The 11,886-nt window shown below is 32.5% G+C and overlaps 1 non-coding gene across 1 annotated transcript; it reads left to right on the forward strand.

Annotated features, from left to right (window-relative positions):
• The first annotated feature begins 1,971 nt into the window (after positions 1–1,971).
• LOC127902879 (small nucleolar RNA R71) lies at positions 1,972–2,075 on the forward strand. Its single transcript, XR_008055515.1, has one exon. It is a non-coding gene; the product is annotated as a small nucleolar RNA R71 (small nucleolar RNA).
• Positions 2,076–11,886: the final 9,811 nt, after the last annotated feature.

Below are 11,886 nucleotides of genomic sequence, written 5' to 3' on the forward strand. Positions count from 1 at the left end.
CACGCCATCCTGTAGTTACTCTAGTGGGTATCAATTCATTATCAGAAATGGGGTAAATGATACCAGCATCTAATAGCTTAAGGACTTCTGTTCTAACAACTTCTTTCATATTAGGATTTAACCGACGTTGCATTTTCCTAGTAGATTTAGCATTTTCATCAAGGTGAATGTAATGCATGCAGTCTACTGGGTTTATACCTTTAATGTCTGCTATGGTCCATCCTAATGCTCCTTTGTGCTCTTTTAAAACATCCAACAACTTACCTTTTTGTTCGTCATTTAGGGATGATGAGATGATTACCGGCAGAGTACTTTCTTCTCCCAAAAATGCATATTCCAATGTGTTGGGCAATGGTTTGAGCTCGAGTTTCGGTGGTGATTCTGATGATGGGATGAGTTTCTTCTCTGATGGTGCTAGTTGTTCAACTCTTGACTTCCATTTATTAGTGTCCATGGATGGTGCTGAGTCAAGCAGGGCGTTGACCTCATCAACCGATCTGTCAATATCAAAATCCAAACCAAAGTGAGTTAAACATGTTTGTAAAGGATCATCACTAAGGTTTGAAACAAAAGTATCATCAACTAATGCTTCAATTAAATCCACATCAACAATTCCATCATCTGCACTGTGAGGTTGTTTGGCAATGTTGAAGATGTTCAGCTCCATAGTCATGTTGCCGAAGGACAACTGCATATTTCCAGTCCTGCATTGAATGTGAGCATCCGCAGTTGCCAAAAAAGGTCGGCCTAGAATAATGGGGATGTGCTTCCTTGAATCCTGTATTGGTTGAGTGTCAATTACAATAAAATCAACAGGAAAATAAAACTTGTCTACCTGGATAAGCACGTCCTCCACAATACCACGAGGTATTTTCGTGGACCGATCTGCAAGCTGTAACACCACTGGAGTTGGGTGTAATTCTCCAAATCCAAGTTTCACAAATACTGAATAAGGCAACAAATTTACACTAGCTCCTAAATCCAACAAAGCATTCTCAATTGTGTGGTTCCCTATACTACATGAGATAGTGGGGGAGCCTGGGTCTTTGCATTTTAAAGGAATTTTATGTTGGAGTATAGAACTAACGTTTTCTGTTAAAAATGCCTTCTTTTGAGCATGCATATTTCTCTTTTTAGTACAAAGGTCTTTAAGAAACTTGGCATAAGATGGAACTTGTTTAATAGCATCAAGCAAAGGGATGTTAACACTTACCTGTTTGAAGATTTCAAGAATCTCACCTGTGGATTTTCCCTTTTTTCCTTTAGCTAACCTCTGAGGAAATGGAGCTTTGGGAACATATTCCCGTGGGTTGGTTTCTTCTTTTTCCTCCGGTGGTGAGTCCTCAACATTCACAGGCACGATTTGATTTTCTTTTGTCACCGGCATCTCCACTTTGTTGTCGACTTCTTTTCCTTTTCGCAAGGTCATTACTGCTTTGACCTCTCCATGCTGCTGTGGTGAACTGGTACTTGCTTCATGTACTCCTTTAGGATTAGGCACTGGTTGACTTGGAAATTTGCCTTTCTCAACGGTCATTGCCAAGGTCTGAACTGAAGAAGCAAGTTGTCCCACCATCTTCTCGAGGCTTGAAACCGATTGAGCTTGTGAGTTGAAGCCTACTCTCAACTCATTTCGTAGTCCATCAATGGTGCGGTTCTGTTGCTCAATCGTGGAGTGAGTAACATTCCTGAAATTCTGGAATGCATCCTCCCATGGTCTAGGTTGAGAGTGGTTCTGGTTCTGATTGTATGGTCTAAATGGTGGCTGAGAGGCTTGAGGAACTTGAGAAATTTGTTGCATTGGTGGAGCTGGAGCTGCTGGTCCATTCTGTTGGAATCCTTGAGACAAATGGCATGAAAATTTCTGATGCACTTTTTGACATTAGCTCTCCTCCACTTGTTGCCATTAGCCATTCTTGCACATTTGGTAGTAATCCCTCCAAAAAGTATTGGCATTGGTGCCATTTCTCGTACCCATGATGTGGACACTTCAAGAGTAGCCCATTGAATCGCTCCCATGTTTCGAAAAATTGCTCGTCCTCTCTCTGGGTAAACTCTGAGATTTCCCTGCGAATAGCATTGGTTTTATGCACTGGGAAATATTTATTCAAAAATTTCGTTACCATTTGTTCCCATGATGAAATGCTATTAGCAGGTAAAGTATTTAACCATGAACGAGCTCTATCTTTTAAAGAAAATGGGAATAGTCTAAGTTTAACATCATCATCTGAAAAATTCTCATATTTGAATGTTTGACAAATGGCATGAAAATCATTCAAATGATTATATGGATCCTCATTTTCTAGGCCATAAAATGTAGGGAGACAATTTAACACACTAGGTTTTAATTCAAAACTCCTAGCAGCTACATTTGGGTATCTTATGCATGACGTGCTCAAATTAGCTAAGGGACTAAAATAGTCCTTAAATGGCCTCTCCTGTGGTGCTTGTAAATCCATTTTATTTTTAACGTGTTTGTGTGTGCGAAGTGTTTTTTCTAATTCAAGGTCTATAGGTTCAAGATTAGGTAATAATGACCTACGACCATGCATGCAAAATAAATAAAATAAAAATAAAGATGCAAACAAAACAAAAAATAAAGATGAGAACAAAACAAATAAAAATAAAGAAGAGGGAGAAATTACGATACTAACCTTATTGCGCTATTACAACCTTTCTATAAAAATACACAAAAATAAATACGTGAAAGAAATTAACTAAAAATTAAATTAATAAGATAAAAAAAAAATTACAAAGAAAAATAAATGGAAAATTAAATTACAGAATTTTAAAGAAGAGAAAAAGAAAAGAAATACTAACCTTTAAATGTAGATTCACTTTTTTTTTCTTTTTTTTAATTTAAAAAAAATACAAGAAAACAAATAAAAGAAATTATTCAAAAAAATTAATTCTATGAATTAAAATTACTTACCTCCCCGGCAACGGCGCCAAAAACTTGTTGTGCAAATTTTAATGTACTCGCAAGCGCACGAATATGTTGTAGTATAGATTAATGGTGACGAGTGTCGATCCCACGAGGAGGTGGATTTTAATTGTGTAGAATTAATTTTTGTGAATGGGTGATTGGATTTGTGGTGGAAATGATTGGAATATGCTAAAACTTAAATTAAAATGGCGAGAATAAATTCTAAAATTGGTATTGAAATGGTGAGAATAAATTGAAGAGAATTCTATTGAAATGACGTACTTGGGTATCTGGATCCGTATCAACATGCATCATGGGCTAAATAATCCGTATTAATGCCAATTAAATCATGAGGGGGGAATCCACACCTCATGAACCACGCTCTAATCAATATGGTGCTAAGGGCTTATCGTGCCAAATAATAATAACCTTGTACTAGAGGGCCGGTGTAACCAAGGCAGTACTAGACAAGATTAGTATTATTTTTCGACGAGAAGTCAAAACATCCACAAAAACTAGAGGGGAAGAGAAAATAAATTTACCAAATTAAGCCCATGACACATGTTGAGACTTCACCTTCAACCCAAGCTTGAAAGAAAATTAGCCACTCATAATTGAACTAGGGGCAAAATGGAAATTTATTAAAATACGAAGAAAATACAAGATGGAGAGGGAATTACAGAAAATGGATCCCAAAAATGGATTCAGAGATATCCATTTAGGGGGGAGAGGCCCCCTTTTTATAGATACATGGAGTAAATCATGGCCATCGGATTAAAAACAGTTTGAACGCTCAGGATTGCGCCACGTCATCAGTCAACAGTCCACGGTTTGACCACGCGGATGAACAGTAACACGGTTTGACCCGACTTTGAACAGTAACGCGGTTTGACCCGGATGAACAGTAACGCGGTTTGGTTGAAAATAATCCTGTGTGATGCATACACCGTACGCGAGATTTTTCGTCCACTGATATGCTACCACGTCACCATCAACAGTACATAAGAATTTTAGTCCAACAGGATCGTGACACCTCATCAGTCAATGCCACATCATCGGTCAATGCCACGTCATCGATCCGTCTATGTGAACAGTGCCGTGAACAGTAACGTATACAGTCCCGTATACGTGAATAGTACCGTACATGTGAATAGTGTCATTTTTCCTTTTATGCTCCTCCTAAGGTTTTCGACCGTCCTGAGTTCAAAAGTGATGTCCGTTTTGCTGTCTGATCTCTCCTTTATTATGAAATAACTATAATGCCCCTAAAATACATAAATTACTTAATTAAAATAAAACACACGTAATTAAATCACAAGAATGTTAAATACATAAAAGTAAGGGTTGTTAGTAAGACTTGAAATGTAAAATGACGGTTTTCTCCTTATAAATATGCATTTTCTAACACTCAACAATGTACATATGATAAAATAGGGATTGTGCAAAGATCATTTTCCATGATAAAAAGAAGTTTATCCAAGCGAATGTGATTGTCTAAGAGCAACTATACAATTATCAACATGCAAAAACACTGAGGAAAAAAAAAAGAAAAAATGAAAAAACAAACATGTGTAGCGTAGAAAAAGAAAATAAAAAGTGTACAACGTAAAATTATGAAGAAGACTAGAAGAGAGAATGGAGCCGGTATTTAATTGGCCGCGGACAGAGGTGCATTACAACTTGAACAGCTGGTGATTTTGGTGTTTTCTAAATAATTTTTGACAATTTATTTTTAATGCTGAAAAATAAGAAAATTTGTAAATAACTAACATAAAAATATTTGAATGAGAAAAATATTATAATTTAAATGATATTAAAAAACTATAAAATAATCATATGCAACTCTTTTAGTTAAATACCAATATATTAATTGGATGTTGCAATTTGATTTCACACAACTCTAATTTTTTTTAACCTTTTTCACTTACTAATTTATTTGTTTTCACTTCTCAATCCACTAGCTTTGTCTTTGATGTTCCTATTAAATTCCTTAAATACTAATATATTGGGTTAGAATGTAAGTAAATTCATTTCCTATTGGATAAGTTCACATTTTCGTTATATTTTCTACTATTTAGGCTCAGTAATTTCAACTAATTATTCCATCATTTTTGTGTTGAGTATTTCCATTAACTTTGTAAGATTCCAATTATATAGGTTAGATACTAAATTTTTATTTTTTATAAATTTAGTTTTGTTAGATTAGTAACTTATTTTGGTTAAACTTATAGGTTTCATATATTCACTTTTTAGTTCACTATTTTCATGTTTTATATTCCTACTAATGTCGTTAAATACCAATATTTTGAGTTAGATTCTAAACAACTTTCATTTCTATGAGACGAGTTCATAATTTTAGTTAAACTTCATTTCATGTGGGTTTATATATTTCAACTATTATTCCACTAATTTTGTATTGTGTATTCTCATTAATTTAGTAAGATTTCAATTATTTGGGTTAAATATAAGAATTATATTTCTTAGACTAGTCGTTAATTTTGCTTAAGCTTTTTCACTTATGGGTTCCCACGTTTCAAGTTATTAGTCCATCAATTTTGTATTTGATATTCGTACCAAATTCGATACCAATATTTTAAGTTATATTCCAACTTTCATTTTTCATTTAAAGATTTCCTAATTTTGCTTAAATTTTCTCTCTTACGAGTTCTTGTCTGAACTAATTATTTCATTTGTGTTGAATATTCATAGTAACTTAGCACAATTTCAATTATTTGAAATAATTACTAGCTTTAATTTTTATAATTTTGTTTTTGTTAGAATAGGCTCTAACTTTGGTTAAACTTTCTCATTTATTGGTTCACATATTTCAACATATTAGTCCTCTAGTTTTGTGTTTGATGTTCCTACTATATTCATTCAATACCAATATTTTTTTTATTTGAAATGTGAATAGATTTAAATCAATTTGAATTTTAAATAGATTTGAATATGTGAATCTAAAAAGCATATTTGTTTATTTTGTTTGAATCTTTGAAAATAAATATCAAGTTTGTTGTTCTTTCAACTTTAAAAATTGAAAATATGCAGTTTTACATTTGTACCATTATTTAATTTGAATGTTAAATAAATAATATATATCTAAACAACATTAATATCATAGTATTTTATCATAGTCTAAATCATGTTCAAGTAAATATGTTATGATTCTGGAATTATAATAAATAGAATACCTTAAGATTCATATTTTATCATTAATTCACAATAATAATGTATAGTATAAGAAAAATTAATAAGATGCCTAAAATAGTTGATTTTCCATTTGATCTCAAAGTTATCACATGAAAATCTTGATCTTTAATGCTTGAAGAGTTGCTAGCATTAATTGTTTAATTTTATGGCAATTATCCACAGACCACTCGTTTTTTTTAGACTTTTTTCCAAAAATACTCAAATCCTTTTTTTTTGTCAGCATTCCACCTAAACTTTATGGAAGGGTGTCGATATTTACATCCCATTGTTTTTATAAACCCACCCCACCTCCATAAAATAATTACAATAAGTTCACTGTATTTTATAAAATTACAAATTAATAATAAGTTTGAACAATTAATTAATTAAATCATTTTTATAATTTTTTTTCTTTTCAAACTTAGTCTTTTAACAATCAATATGTAAAGTTGTTTTAAGATAAGTTTAATTTGAACATTTTACCTTTATAATATAAAATAACCAAATTACCCTAAGAAATATATGTTATTGTAACTAATTCTTTAGGCATTTAGTTTTATGTGTTATAATCTAATATGATTTACATAAATTTAATAATTTTTAATACTCCACATGTCTTAATTATATCTTTTTAGTTTAGTGGAATATTAATAATCATACTAATAAAATACTACTTATGCATCATTAAAATATTAAAAAAATTGAAAGTAAATTTTTAGATATTTTGATACTTTTACCTTGTGGGGGTAAAATAATCATATTAATTTATGTTAAAGCAACCTTATTGATCAAATATAATAAAAATATATAGTCTCATAAAAAATTGAATATGAATTTAATTGATTAAATATTTAAATTCTTCTTAATTTAAATTTTAAAAAAATAATGTGCATTTGTGGTAATGATTTTTTGAAAAGGGAGTGGGTTTATAAAATTTGTAGGGTGGAAATATCACCACCCTTTATAGAATGGATCACTCCTCCACTTTCACATTAAGAGCTTTCACGATAAGAGTTAACCGAATATTACTCAAATGACTTTTTTAACCCCAAAACATAAAATTTCTTTTTTATCATAAATAAATATTAAAGAACTATTTTACCCTTAAATATTAAATGACTAATTTACCCTATTTCGGTACCCAAAAAAAATCATAGTTCGTCGTCTTTCTTTCCTCTTTGCTGTTGGTTCTTTAATGCTTCTTTGTTCTTCTCTTCTTCTTCTTCTTCTTTTCTTGTTCTTCATTTTTCTTCTTTACTGTTGGTTCTTCAAAGTGAAAGTAGTGACAGTAAAGGCTTCAGTCCTACAACAGGTGGCAATAACATCAGCTGGATGCTGCCGTATTGAACCACTGCATCTACCGCTGCTTTTATTTTTTGAGGGTTTGGTCGTCTTCTTTTAAATTTTCATGGGTTATTTGAGTATTTTGTGTTTTCAAGTTTGATTGTTATAAACTTGAGAAGAAATTATTTTGTTTTATAAATTTGGGTTTATGTTTAATGCTTGTGATCTTATAGCCAAAAGTTAAATTTTGTGAAGAAGTTAAAAAATCAATTAGGATATAAGAGCAGAAATTAGGTCTTAGAAATTGAGAAGTTTGATAGCAAGAGCACAAATCGGGTATTAAAAAAAAGAATTGTGTATTTTTTAAAAAAATTTAAAAATGAGTGGTCCGTGGATAATTTCCCTTGATTTTAATTGTCATGGACAATAAAAAAAAATTGAACAAATAATGTTTCATTCACTAACATTTAAAAAATATATATATATTAGCACGCATGCCACTGATAAATTTTAAATGACCAAGACACAACTCAATTCATTATATAAACCAAAAATTCAATAATGACCCAACAAAAAATATGATCGAAAAGTAATGACACCAAATAAAACATTGACGCATGAATTAGGAAAAATCTCCATGCCATTGACAATCGAGAGCGCATCAAGGTGTAGTATCGGTACTTTTGGTTTCTGTGATTTGAATGACAAGGGTAATTCATCCAAATGAATGGCATTTGGCTAAGTTTGATAGAAAAAATAAAAAATGTATTTGTGGTTACTTTTATAATTTAATAATTTATTAGGGTTAGTTTCCTAAAATGAAAAGCACCATTCCCATGAATCGAAGATTTGCAATCCAATTAAAAAAAAAAAAAGGGTTCGTTGTGATTGCCACATCATTAGAAACTTGAATTGCAATCACAAAGCCTAAGGGTCGGCATGCTCAATTTTAATTTTGTCATGGGAAATGCAATAGCTAGCCTAAAAAATTTTAGATTTCTTAAAATTGGCCCTTCGAAATTTTTCTATTATAACTAACCAAATATCTAACTTTTAAATAAAAATATCCTCACTACTCTCAACAAATCACGATATCACTCTCTACAAATCTCCAAATCTCACTACTCTCAATAAATTGATGTCATTGTTGTTGTAAATATTATCTACTTTTTGTTGTAAATTGATGTGGGTTCATAAAATGCTTAGTTTGAGTTAATAGATTAGAACAAAAAAAAAAACAAATTTTGAGTAAAGACAAAGTAAAATACAAACCCATAAAATGTGCGACAAGTGCCTACAACACTTGAGCTTAGGTGATAGATGCTTGTGGCACTTGAGCTTCTATAAGCACTTTCACACATGTGATAAGTACCTGTTGCAGTTAAGCTTGAGAGACAAGTGCATGTCACATCAAAACACAAATTTCTCGGTCTGGATGGTTTATACTTGATCAGTTAATTCTTCGCCATTTATCTATGATGAATCACACAAAAGAAATGGTCAATAACATTTATAAAATTAACAAAACAATTAAAACTTTTAAAAAGAGACAAAAAACCAAAACACAGTTTGGGTGATAAGCATTTGTGGCACATAAAACACAACATAACATATAAACTGATTATTTATGTACAATTGTTTGTCACACTTGGTGCAACAGTGGCATTGCCCTAAAATACAACATAATTTGAATTGTGTTTTGGTGCAATAGGCATCAAAACAAAGGCACATATGGTGCCTATCACACCAAAACACACTCACAATATAACACCACTTAAGAAATGAGTGTTTTTCATTTCTTAAGTAAAACGTTATACATTGATCATATTTATACATACAGATGTTACAATTTTTTCAAAAATTAGATACGCATATTGTTGGTAAATTTTATAATCAAATGCTACTAATGCCAATGTGCAGGTATACAGTGATGAATATTCAAGATCATCTCCACAGGGATTGATGTTATTTGAAGTGCTATAGCGATCACAATAGTGCAAACTACTTAAGTGCGAAGTTAACAAACATAAAGTGGGTTCTATCGTAATTGATGATTGTGAGAGAATAAAGTAAAATAATACCGTAATGAAATAAACTAAATTAAATGTGTCTAAGATTCAATTTAGACTATGGTAGTTGAATGATCAAACTCTCCTTTTAGGCTGACTGCTTTTCATCAAGTTAACACCAGTTGTTACGGCAAGTGCTGCAGCACTGGGCAAAATTACTCTGCATCCTCAGCTGTCGCATATTGGAACTCTCATACCCTTAAATCTATTAATAATGACCAGTTGCTAATCTACTTATGGTATGGCTTTATGACCCTTTAGTCTCTCCACCCTACAAGGTGAGCACTTATGTCTAGTGTGTCACAAATCTTAACTTCAAGTGTAGCCCTTATGGGATTCAAGATAACTTAATCCAGGAAACTTAAATCAAGATCAAGTAATACTATAATAATATCCACTAAGACATGCCCTTTTGCGGCTCTATCTTAACTTGAATTGTTAAATGAGTGGTCAACCAAAATAACAATTATATTAATAATAACTACTAGAGTAAAATGCTATAGCAATGACATAACAACACATAAGAATAGTCAAGAACCCATTGGATCGTTTGTCACTCAACTACAAGCAAATCTAGTTCATATTCTAAATGAGAAAATCAAACATAAATATATTGTTCACAGGATACATCAGAAAGAAGAAAAGTAAAAGTTGAGAACGGTAAAAAGCAATCCAAATAACTCTGCTGGAAATCTCAATTCTACTAAAGTCGTCCCTCTTAATTCTGATCTTCTTCTCCTCTTTTCTCTAATGTCTTAATGATAATTCCCTTGCCGCCTTTTTATGTGGTGCGCGCGCCCCTTTTATACTGCAAACTAAGGTAAATGAAAGTTTGTGGGCATGCATGAGTTAAATTAGGAAACATGTAGATCGCGATTCTGCAGCTGGCCCGTGCCTAAGTTTTCTCCCTTATTGCTCCCAGATTGCTACAGCACATGTTGCTCTAACAACAACTACAACACTGCACTGTTCTCAATTGTGTTTTACTTTTTTTGCGGCCATCTTCTTTCCTCCTCTTGCTAATCTAATGTCTTAGCATCCCTTCATGAATTAAGACTTTCTGAAAACCTACAATTATGCACCTGTTTTGAACACAAATTAGTTTGATTCAAGCAAAACTTATTAAGACTTAACTAAAATGAATGTTTATGCAAAATATAACCAAAATGTAATAAAAACACCCTATTTGCTCTCTAAGTAATCTTGATTTAAGTCTAGAATTGATGTAATAACTCTCATTTCATAGAATTATCACATATTATGGAAGGATCTTCACCAACCGTGCCGTTGCCGTTTAGTGTGAATCGTGTCTTTGACAACTTCCATGCAACGCTGTTTTATTTGATATTCTCAACACTCCCCCTCAAGTTGGTGCATAGATGTCTTGCTTACCCATCTTGTCTAGGAATTTTATAAATGCTCTACTAGAAATGGCCTTCGTTAAAATATCTGCAAGTTAATCTTCTGATCGAATTTTCGGCAGTTCTAAGATTTTTTTTCATCCTTGATGAAAAATCTATCTACCTCGACGTGTTTTGTTCGATCGTGCTGAACTGGGTTTTGAGCAATATCTCATACAACTGTCTTGTGACGATATAGTTGTATTGGTTGTTGTGATTGATAGCCAAAATCTTTTAAGATAAAGCTTAACCCTAGCCCTTCACATACCCCAAAGACCATGCCTTGATATTCTGCTTCAGGACTCGAACGAGCAACGACATGCTGTTTCTTGCTTTTCCATGTGACAAGGTTGCTTCTCATAAAGGTAAAGTCGCCTAAGGTAAAGCATCTATCACTAGCTAACCCTGCCCAATCTACAACAGTATAAACTTCTATGTTGTTGTAATCTTCATTTTTGGAAAATAAGATTCTTTTTCCAGGATTTGACTTTAGGTACCTCAGGATCCACATTACTGCTTTCATATGTTGTTCTCCAGGATTATACATGAACTGACTTATAACATTCAATGCATAAGCAAGATCTAGCCTTGTGTGGGACAAGTACCTTGTCATTTTTTAATGAACAATGTGTGATCTGAATTGCTTTGGTTATAGCCAAAAAAACTCATAGCCTTTATGAATTTCCCGAACTATGCTCTTGGGAATTGCTTCAACCCGTATAATGATTTCTTTAATTTGCATACTTATTGATTGAGTCGTTCTGATCCACTGCATCCTGGTGGCAGATCCATATAAATTTCTTTAGACAGGTCTCCATGGAGGAAAGCATTTTTTACATCAAACTGTTGCACTAGTCTATCAAAGTTTGCTGCTAATGATAATAAAATACGAATAATATTAATTTTTTATACTGGTTCAAACGTATTAGTATAATCTATCCCGTAGGTTTGGGTGTAACCCTTAGTTACGAGCCTTATTTTATATCGTTCAATAGAGCCATCTGCCTTGTATTTTATA

The sequence above is a fragment of the Citrus sinensis genome, chromosome 5 (genome assembly GCF_022201045.2).
Source record: "Citrus sinensis cultivar Valencia sweet orange chromosome 5, DVS_A1.0, whole genome shotgun sequence".
Classification (NCBI taxonomy): domain Eukaryota; kingdom Viridiplantae; phylum Streptophyta; class Magnoliopsida; order Sapindales; family Rutaceae; genus Citrus; species Citrus sinensis.